Source organism: Asterias amurensis, chromosome 6, assembly GCF_032118995.1.
Source record: "Asterias amurensis chromosome 6, ASM3211899v1".
Taxonomy (NCBI): domain Eukaryota; kingdom Metazoa; phylum Echinodermata; class Asteroidea; order Forcipulatida; family Asteriidae; genus Asterias; species Asterias amurensis.
In genome coordinates this window covers 10,580,507-10,590,224 of record NC_092653.1, presented here as the reverse complement: position 1 = coordinate 10,590,224, position 9,718 = coordinate 10,580,507, and positions in this window count along the sequence as shown.

The following is a 9,718-nucleotide window of genomic DNA, read 5'->3' as shown; positions in this document are numbered from 1 at the left end:
TCTAGATAAACTAGTTTCCTAAAGACACGGAGCAGATCGGCCAAAGACAAGTATTTTCACTTGGTGTACCCCAACATATCTGTGGAAATTTTGGAAAAAAAGGTCATCGATGTTGCAAGAGAATAATCAAAGAAAAAAGACCCCTGATGCACAAAATATGCTTTCAAATCTCAATAAAAGGCTTGAGGCCTGAAGTATTTTAATGTTTGAGTGAGAAATTACCTCTTTCACAAAAACTACGTTACTTCAGAGGGAGCCGTTTCTCACAACGTTTTATACTATCATCAGCTCTCCATTGCTCGTTACCAAGAAAGTTTTTATGTTATCAATTATTGTGACTAATTACCAAAATAGTCAGTGCCTTCAAGGGCATCACCCTAGTGTTTTTTTTTTGTGAGAAAAAGTTCAAGTGATAATGACCTGTGTGTGAGTTTTAAAAACAAATGCATTTCGTTCGTGCTTGAGGATGCAACAGAATGGAGGGTCTTTCGGCTCATTGCTATTCGATATATGGTCGGCGGCTGGGTGGGCTGTGTATTGAGTGTCGCAGACTCTCTCAATATAATCTGGCTTTTTCTATTTCACTTGGTTTCGCCTTGTGAAATTGTATACGTGTAGTCCGGATTTATATTAAATGACAATGTACTCATAAGTGCACTCAGTATCTTGTATTATGTATATAATAAATTAATAAATGCCACTGAACAGCATCCGAGTGCTTTGGTATAATGTAACTTTATAGTAAAACAAAAGCAGAAAACATTTGAAAAGTGCAAAAGGGTTCTGAAGTTTTGAGGAGTATCAGCCGTTGAAAGTTAATTTTGATTTTTTTTTCTTTAATCGTAGTCTTTTCTTTCGGTAAAACGAAATTCCTAATAGAGGACCTATTATAAATAATTAAAAGTAAAAAAGAAATGAAATAACTGGTTATATTTTTCATGACGCTTTTACATTTCAAAATGTTAAAGATGCTATGTCAGATTTGTGGCCGATTTGACCCCAAAATTTTGATTTAAAATTCATAGGTATTTTGATGGGGGTCGAGAAAGTTACAAGCTTTCATTTGAGCCATTGCTCGAAAAACTCCGCCAATTATTAGTAGCAGTGAAATAAAGTGCTCAAAATTTTGTCGGGATCCCGACAATATATCACATGACCAATTCTTATGTGTTTTATAAGAAACGTTTTAAATTTTTGTCATGGTTCCTGACCATTAAAACTAAAAGTTAAACTTGTTTTCGTTAGAGAGGGTGATACTCTTTAAAGGCAGTGGACACTTTTAGTAATTACTCAAAATAATTATTAGCATAAAACCTTTCTTGGTGACGAGTAATGGGGAGAGGTTGATGGTATAAACATTGTGAGAAACGGCTCCCTCTGAAGTGTAATAGTTTCGAGAAAGAAGTATTTTTCCACGAATTTGATTTCGAGACCTCAGATTTAGAACTTGAGGTCTCGAAATCAACCATCTAAACGCATACAACTTCGTGTGACATAAGTGGTTTTTTTCTTCCATTATTATCTCGCAACTTCGACGACCGATTGAGCGCAAATTTTCACAGGTTTATTACTTTAAGCATATGTTTAGATACACCAACTGTGAAGTCTTTGACAATTATCAATAGTGTCCACTCCCTTTAAAACACTATTTACTAACAACTCTATTTTTTAATGTTTGTGGTCAAAAATCTGACATAGCATCTTTAACAATGAGAAGAAAAATGAGTTAACCCCTAGAGCTATCCACAAGGTTTTTTTTCTAAACCGCGCCCTCTCTCGTTTAAGTCAAGCTATCCCGTTCAGCTTATTTCATTTGCATAGTTCATTGGGCCGACTGGGGAATTGCTCTATTTAGGTAAACGGCTACAATGGAATAATATACAGCAATGTTTCCAGCCGACCTGGTTGTGCCACTTTGGGTAAAGCCTCGGGCACTCGAGAGGAATAACATCTTCTGTCAGATGCCGGTTTGATTTGGACGCTTAATGATTAGAGATTTTTTTTCCATTTCCAGAAAACATACCTTTTGCAGCATTGTTTTTTTTTTTTTTTTTTTTTTTTTTTGGCAATACCTAAGTGAAGATCGAGTTCAAAAACACCCACATTTCTACATTTTCAAAATAGCTTATAATACCTATTATTTCATCAAAGAACAGATCTGCTCCGGTCCTATAAGCCTACCCAAATTATTATTTCGTATGCCATAGGTTACACTCTGAACAGCATGCTGTGACTGTGTGCTAAACCCCATAAGCCATTTTGATGGTGGGCACAATACTACAACACTATTAGGTTTGGGTAAAGTCTGCCTGTAGACACCCAAATCAAACAGTACACTGTGTCCTCTAAACCTTGAAAAGGCTCATGTTTGTACCATCAAAGGCACAATTCCATCAACCACCTGGCTGCATTACCATGGTACGTCTGGGAAAAAGACGATACGGATGTGTTACACGTCGTGATGATGGACTCATACTAGTAAACTCAACCCCCCTGTGAGGTATGCTTAGAGGCTGCGCCGGGTAGACAATTTATTGGCTGCTCTTGTCTTGACAACTTGACATAGCAACGAGGGCACAACAGGCTGCAGAAATAATGTTTACAGTTTTGTATAGGCCCGCGCTCGTCTGTAAATGACACATACGAACCTAAACGAGAAAAAGAGATCAAGTGCGCATGAAAACGAAATTGATTGCAGATATAACTAAACGAATGGTTTATGGCCTTATTGCATGGCTACATGGTCTTTTTCAAACAATAATGAGGTCACCCTAAATTAACATGGCCGTAATCCGGATAGCAATGATGTAAATAATGAGTTGCAATTTATTTTATGGGTAACCAAAGGGAAAACCCCAAGGTCTCCACAAAGCGACTAATTTAATGGTAAGATCGTTTCATGTTTTTATTCTACATTTCTAACATCCCCCCCCCCCCCACAATCACCATAAAGCTGCTCTCGCACGGCTTTACTTGTTTCAGTTTATTCATTGTTACAAAAGGAACATATAATTCCCTTTACGACCAGCTTGGTTGTAAACGTTCATGCAAAATGCGCCACAAACTCCGACTTCCAATAAACCAGTCGCCTCAGCACACGTTGTTTAGAAAACATAGAAAGGGGAAGGAAAATTCATGTTTCGCGTAATAAGGTTCGGTGACATTTTTCTTTTACAGTTTGTGGACGTTTTGATGCAAAATTTCTGCTGTATCTTGGTTTAGGTTCAAGAAAAAGGCAACATAAAAGCTTACTGCATCACTTGTAGAGCTTAAAATAACACCTTACATGTTGTCCAAGTTAAAATATTCTTAAAATGCTTGTGATTTTTTAGTTCTGTGGCATCATGACATGATTTCCTAAGCTTTATCTTATATTTTAGCTGGGAAAAAAAAAACGATTCAGAAATGCCTACAGCGTCATGTTAGGGCATGATTTTTTGCTATCTGACTGGTCTTTCGTTCATGTTCCAAAAACCATTACACAAACACTTATTTAGACAATTAAATGCAGAAAAATTTACCAACATAACCAAAACAGTAACCCTTTTTCTAAAACCCTAAGCCTTTTGGCCCTAAAACAATAAAGACGAAAAGCTGACCCCAAATAATTTTGGGAACAGATTACAATCGGCAACTCCGAAAATTAACTAATTAACTTTATCTTATAAACTCTTAACGCAAACCCTAACCTACGATTCCAAACCACCCCAAACCAAACCTCAATATTATATAAACTCCCAATCAAACAACAGCAGCAAGCTAATTATAGCTCAGCACAAACAAATGACTCTCCTAGAAAATGAACTGGCGGTTTTCAGTGTTCTTTTTACCATGTTAAGTCTCCAATAATTAGAGCAAGACAATTCATGTATAAAATAAAACAAAACCAACGAGCTTGCCTCAGGTAATGCAGCCGAAACAGACAAGCATGAGAAAACATGTTAAATGCCTGGGCACATTTGGTAATTGTCAAAGATCTCACTTGGTGTATTCCAACACATGCATACAATAACAAAAACCTGTGAAAATCTGGACTCAGTTGGTTGAAAAAGTTGCAAGAGAATAATATGTGTGCTATCATTTGTTTTATAAAAGGCTTCAGCTGACCGACTTTTATTATTTCAGTGAGAAATTACCCCTTTCTCAAAAACTACGTTACTTCAGATGAAGCCGTTTCTCACAATATTGTTTTATACTATCAACATCTCTCCGTTGCTTGAATACCAAGGTTTTTTTTTAAGTAGGCCTATTAATTTACCAATAGGTACCCCAGTGCCTTTAAAGCCATTATACACTTTCGGTAAACAGTATTGTCCAAGTCCCACACTTCGTGTATCACAACTTATATATATAATAACAATCCTGTGGAAATTTCGGCTCAATCGGACATCGGAGTCGGGAGAAAATAACGGGAAAACCCACTCCTGTTTTCGCGCGTTTCGCCGTGTCATGACATGTGTTTATAACAAATCCGTAATTCTCGCTAACGAGAATTTATATTGTTTTACCGTTTTCTCAAAAAGTAAAGCATTTCATGGACTAATATTTCAAGAGAAGTCTTTCACCATTACCTTCTGTAAACCCTGTAAATTATTTGTAAATCTGTGAACTTTTTTTTTTGCTGTACCGAAAGGGTCCATCGGCTTTAAACGACAGCAAAGTGATAATGAATGGATGCCGAGGTGGTGGATACAGAAGAAAGTTATAGAAACCAAGCTCTATTTCACGGTGACTTCATAAGAGTGACCAACACTGATTGATTGCACGGTTATTAACCTTCCACAGTGAGACCTGAGTATCAAGTGTCCTCAAGTATGGGCGAAATTAAAAAAAGAAGGAAGAACGATCCTGAACTTGTGTGGAATAGAATTCCGTGACCGCCCATCATTTGTTGCACCAATGTCACAAGAAGGAAATGCCGACAGAAGACTGACAAAGGGAGCAGCTTGAAGCTTCGACAGGGAGAGTAAGATATCAATAAATCCCACTTGGAAGAGTGCGTCCATCTCATCCACTGTTTCATGACCGATGTGAATAGCCCTATTCCCATGGAAGTTTAATTACATTGTTACCCACCACTTGTAGAATGCCTTGTGATCTGCTTAAAAAAAAACGTCAACCGTAATAACCCTGTTACCCTACACCAATACAATGACCCTATACGCTCACCCTAAAGCTAACCATTGCCATACTCTATCACTAACCACAACCCTCACCCTAAACCCTAACTCTAAACTCAAACCCTAACCCCACTCAAAATCATTACCCCACCTTAAATCCCAACCCCAAACCCCACCTGAAACACCAACCAAAACCATAACCTGCACCCTAAAATAACCACTATCCCTAAACCATAACCATATATAACTCTAATACTTACTCTCTTTCAAAACTGTTGCTCAACAAATTCAAATTAAAACCATCGGAAGAATGCATCGACATGTCTGAGCCACTTACTCAGGTTGAATCTGAATTTTTGTGAAGGATAATTGACACCTAAAATAACATGAGCTCTCATGGAGCTTTAATCACTTAAATCGCTCCGTTTGTATACGCCCGGGAGCATGCAAGAGCTATGTGCTAAGACTCATTGGAGCTTCATGTAATTGGGTTTGCAAGGTGCTGCTGCGAAATCCTTAAGACAACCAAAATCCGAAACCTAACCATACCATCACCCTAGGCCCTAAACCCCAACCCCACACTTTAACCCTAACGCTGACACTAACCTAAATTCTATCCCTCATCATAAACCCCCTAACCCTAATCCTCACTCGCTTCGTCCTTCGGATGGGACGTAAACCCGTTGGTCCCATGTGTTGTGTAAACACACGTAAAAGAAAAGAACACAGTGCACTTATCGAAAAGAGAAGGGGTTCGCCCCGGTGTTCCTGGCTGGATTGACAGCATATTGTGACACAGCCCCTTGTTAACCATATATTAGGTCTTATATCTCAAAAAATTCGCCCCACTCCTTGCAATATAATACCTGCATGGCGCTTTGTATCCTTTGGCAAAAGGCGCGTTATAAATACGGTTATTATTATTTCAAAACTGTTGCTCAACAAATTCAATTTACAGCCATAAGAAGAATTCATCAAAATGTCTGAGCCACTTACTCAGGTTGAATCGGAAATGTTTGTGAAGGATAGCTGACACTTATTAACATGACACAGCTCTCATGGAGCTTATATCACATCCTATGTGTGTCTCAAATCGCTCATTATTTCTTACGGCAGGCATGAAAGAGCTATGTTCTAAGTATGATGTTCTTTGGAGCTCTATAGTAATTGGGTTTTTATGAGATGCTGCTGCGAAACCTGCAGCTAACCGTTCCAGAATTCAGGAAACACTGCATCACTGGGGTAAACCCTTTCTAATGACATGTGTTATGTGATTCGTTTACGTTGAATTCGTTACAGAACACACAGGACCAACAGCTTTATTTCCCATCCGTGGGACGAAGCATGATACCCTTATCATGGTCGGCCATAAACGTCTTTTCATTTGAATCAAATTGGTCAAAGCTAGATTGGAAAAGACAAAAAATAGTCTGGTTCAACGAGAATCACTATTCATTGCTTGCTGATAATACACCCAGGGATCGGGACAATTATGGTAAAGAAAAATAACATCTATTAAATTGTTGCTGAAGGCTTCCTGCCTCTAGCCATCGGGCTAGCTCGGTGGTCTAGTGGAAGATTACTCTACTAGCAACGCGAAATTCGGTGGTTCAAACCCCACCGAGTGATTTAATTGCATGTGGATGTTTTTTCCACAGAACTCGGGAATGCAATGAGTACATGGGTACAACGGTTGGGATTCGAACCCACGCCGTGAAAACATTAGAACTCAAGCCAGCTGCATTAGACCTCTCGACCATAAAGCTGCGTGTTTTCATTTAGTATATTACAATGAATACTATTAAATTGTTAACTTTAACGTAACCTTAAAGTTTATGATAACGATTTTGTAGGAAAGTATTACCGAAATGCAGTCATTATATCGGACTTGTGGTTACATGCTCCATTTACACAAACTGAAAAAGTTTAAGGGACGAGTGGGTTGAAGTCCACCTACGCTTTCGTTTTCCAGAAAAATGTTGATCTATAAAAACTTTGATGTCGCTTCTATATCTTTTTTTTTAACCGTTAGATGAGACGAAGTGTTTTTCTTGTTTTGCTTGTTTGACCTTTTGAAAGTCAGGTAAGCTGCGTCTGGTACGTAGGAAATTATCTGTTTGAGGTGTACGTTTTTATATTTCTAAATATGTGCTCATGGACAAGGTTTGCATGCAATTCACTTGCAAGTATCTGTATGAAAAAGTGTAAAACAAACACTACATTTTTTTCTGCGTACACTTTTAGGTGGGAGGGCGAGGGCATTGAAAAAGTGGTGGTTGATACGCTTGTGAAAATGTTGATATAATTTTGTGAACGACCTCTGAGGAATAACATAATTGTAGTCCAAACAACAAGTAGTCCGGATCCTTTTACCCGAGTGTATATCGCTGATGTTCTCGCCAGATAAATTACATTCTCCCCAAAGAATTCTATCGTTGAAATCCATGATTTGTAAAAAGCTACTTCTGATTCATATTTCATCGAGATGCTATATTTATAAGACAGTCTTCAGTCGGTGTGAAATTGCTTCAATCTGTCGAGAATTCCCAAGGCTGTGTCTCATTTTAGGCTGGAAATATCTTCTTTCTTTTTTTAGTGGCGCACAGCTTCAATTCCTGGTGTCTCAGGTCGTAACACATTATGGGTGGTTTTGAGAATTTTGATTTTTTTTTTTTAAATTGTTTAAGAAAAGTAATTTGCCGATTTAAAGACACTGGACACATTTGGTTATTGTCAAAGACCAGTCTTCTCACTCTATCTCAACAAATTATGCACAACATTACAAACCAAATGTGCAAATTTGAACCTAATTGGTCGTTGAAATTGCGAGATAATATTGAAAGGAAAAACATCCTTTTCTCTTTTTACAAGAAGAAATAGTTTAATTTGACAGAAAAGAGAAAACGAAAAGTCTTTGAAGCTTACAAAATAAACTTGTCTTGCAATTATTATCAAAATCAAAGTAATGTGGTTATTTAAAAAAAGAAAGCTTTATTTTCCTCCGTGGAGATTATTCGCTACGGATTTTCGCAGACCTCAAACACGCTCTTTAAAGGCAGTGGCCACTATTGGTAATTGTCAAAGACTAAGCCTTCACAGTTGGTGTGTCTCAACATATGCATAAAATAACAAACCTGTGAAAATTTGAGATCAATCGGTCATCGAAGTTGCGAGATAATAATGAAAGAAACATAACCCTTGTAACACGAAGTTGTGTGCGTTTAGATGGTTGATTTCGAGTTCTAAATCTGAGGTCTCGATATCAAATTCGTGGAAAATTACTTCTTTCTCGAAAACTATGGCGCTTCAGAGAGAGCCATCTATCACAATGTTTTATACTACCAACCTCTCCCCATTACTTGCACCAAGAAAGGTTTTATGCCAATAATTATGTTGAGTGATTACCAATAGTGTCCACTGCCTTTAAACACAATTTTTACTTTGTAAAAGTAAAACCACGATCGAGCGGTTCTAAAACTTAAATGTATACCTGCCTTCGAGGGCAGTTTCTTAAAAAACACAAAATACATCGTTCAAATTTGTTTTCTGCTCCAATGTTTTGAACCTAAAGTTGATTAAAGGCAGTGGACACTATTGGTAATCACTCAAAATAATTATTAGCACAACACCTTACTTGGTAACGAGTAATGGGAGAGGTTGGTGGTATAAAACATTGTGAGAAACGGCTCCCTCTAAAGTGACATAGTTTCCGAGAAAGAAGTAATTTTCCACGAATTTGATTTCGAGACCTCAGGTTTAGAACTTGAGGTCTCGAAATCAACCATCTAAACGCACTTAACTTCGTGATGTGACAAGGGTGTTTTCTTCTTTCATTATTATCTCACAACTTTGATGACCGATTGAGCTCAAATTTTCACTGGTTAGTTATTTTATGCATATGTTGAGATACACTAACTGTGAAGGCTAGTCTTTGACAACTACCAATAGTGTCCACTGCCTTTAAGGACATCGGCTCGTTAGTGAGAGTTAAACTATTCAACCGCACGGGCGGCAACGTTCCGGAAATGTGCATCTGCATTTGCACGGTTGAATGAAACTGGTTTCAGAAAATAATTTCATATAAGGGAATTCCCGAATTAAATTTAAAAGGTGAATCATTTGACTCGTAATATTCAGACGATACTATTCGGTTCAAGAACGCCGTTAAGTTTCCCAATTAGGTTCACGTCATTATTTTGGCACACGTAAACCTTTAAAGGTTAACTGCCAACGTCACCATATTTGTTGGATTTTATAACATTATCAACCAATTATGTACTTGTTTACGCCATGCAATCGACAACCGAACAATAAAACAACCATACTCATCACCACGTGGATACATCGTACACCGTGTCTAAAAAAAAACCTATACACTTTTGAAATGGCTACCGAATAAATAAAATAAATGATTCTGGGGGAAAAGGTTTATATTTATAGATAGCTAATGGTCTCAACTTTCATATGACACCAAAACGTCCGAAAATAATTCATGCTTGGGTGAGCACTGCTAACTGAAGAATAAGTAGCCGTCATCTTGGATTGAATTTTGTAAGCTCCAAAGGACTTATAACCTCTCAAAAATTGGAAAGCTAATC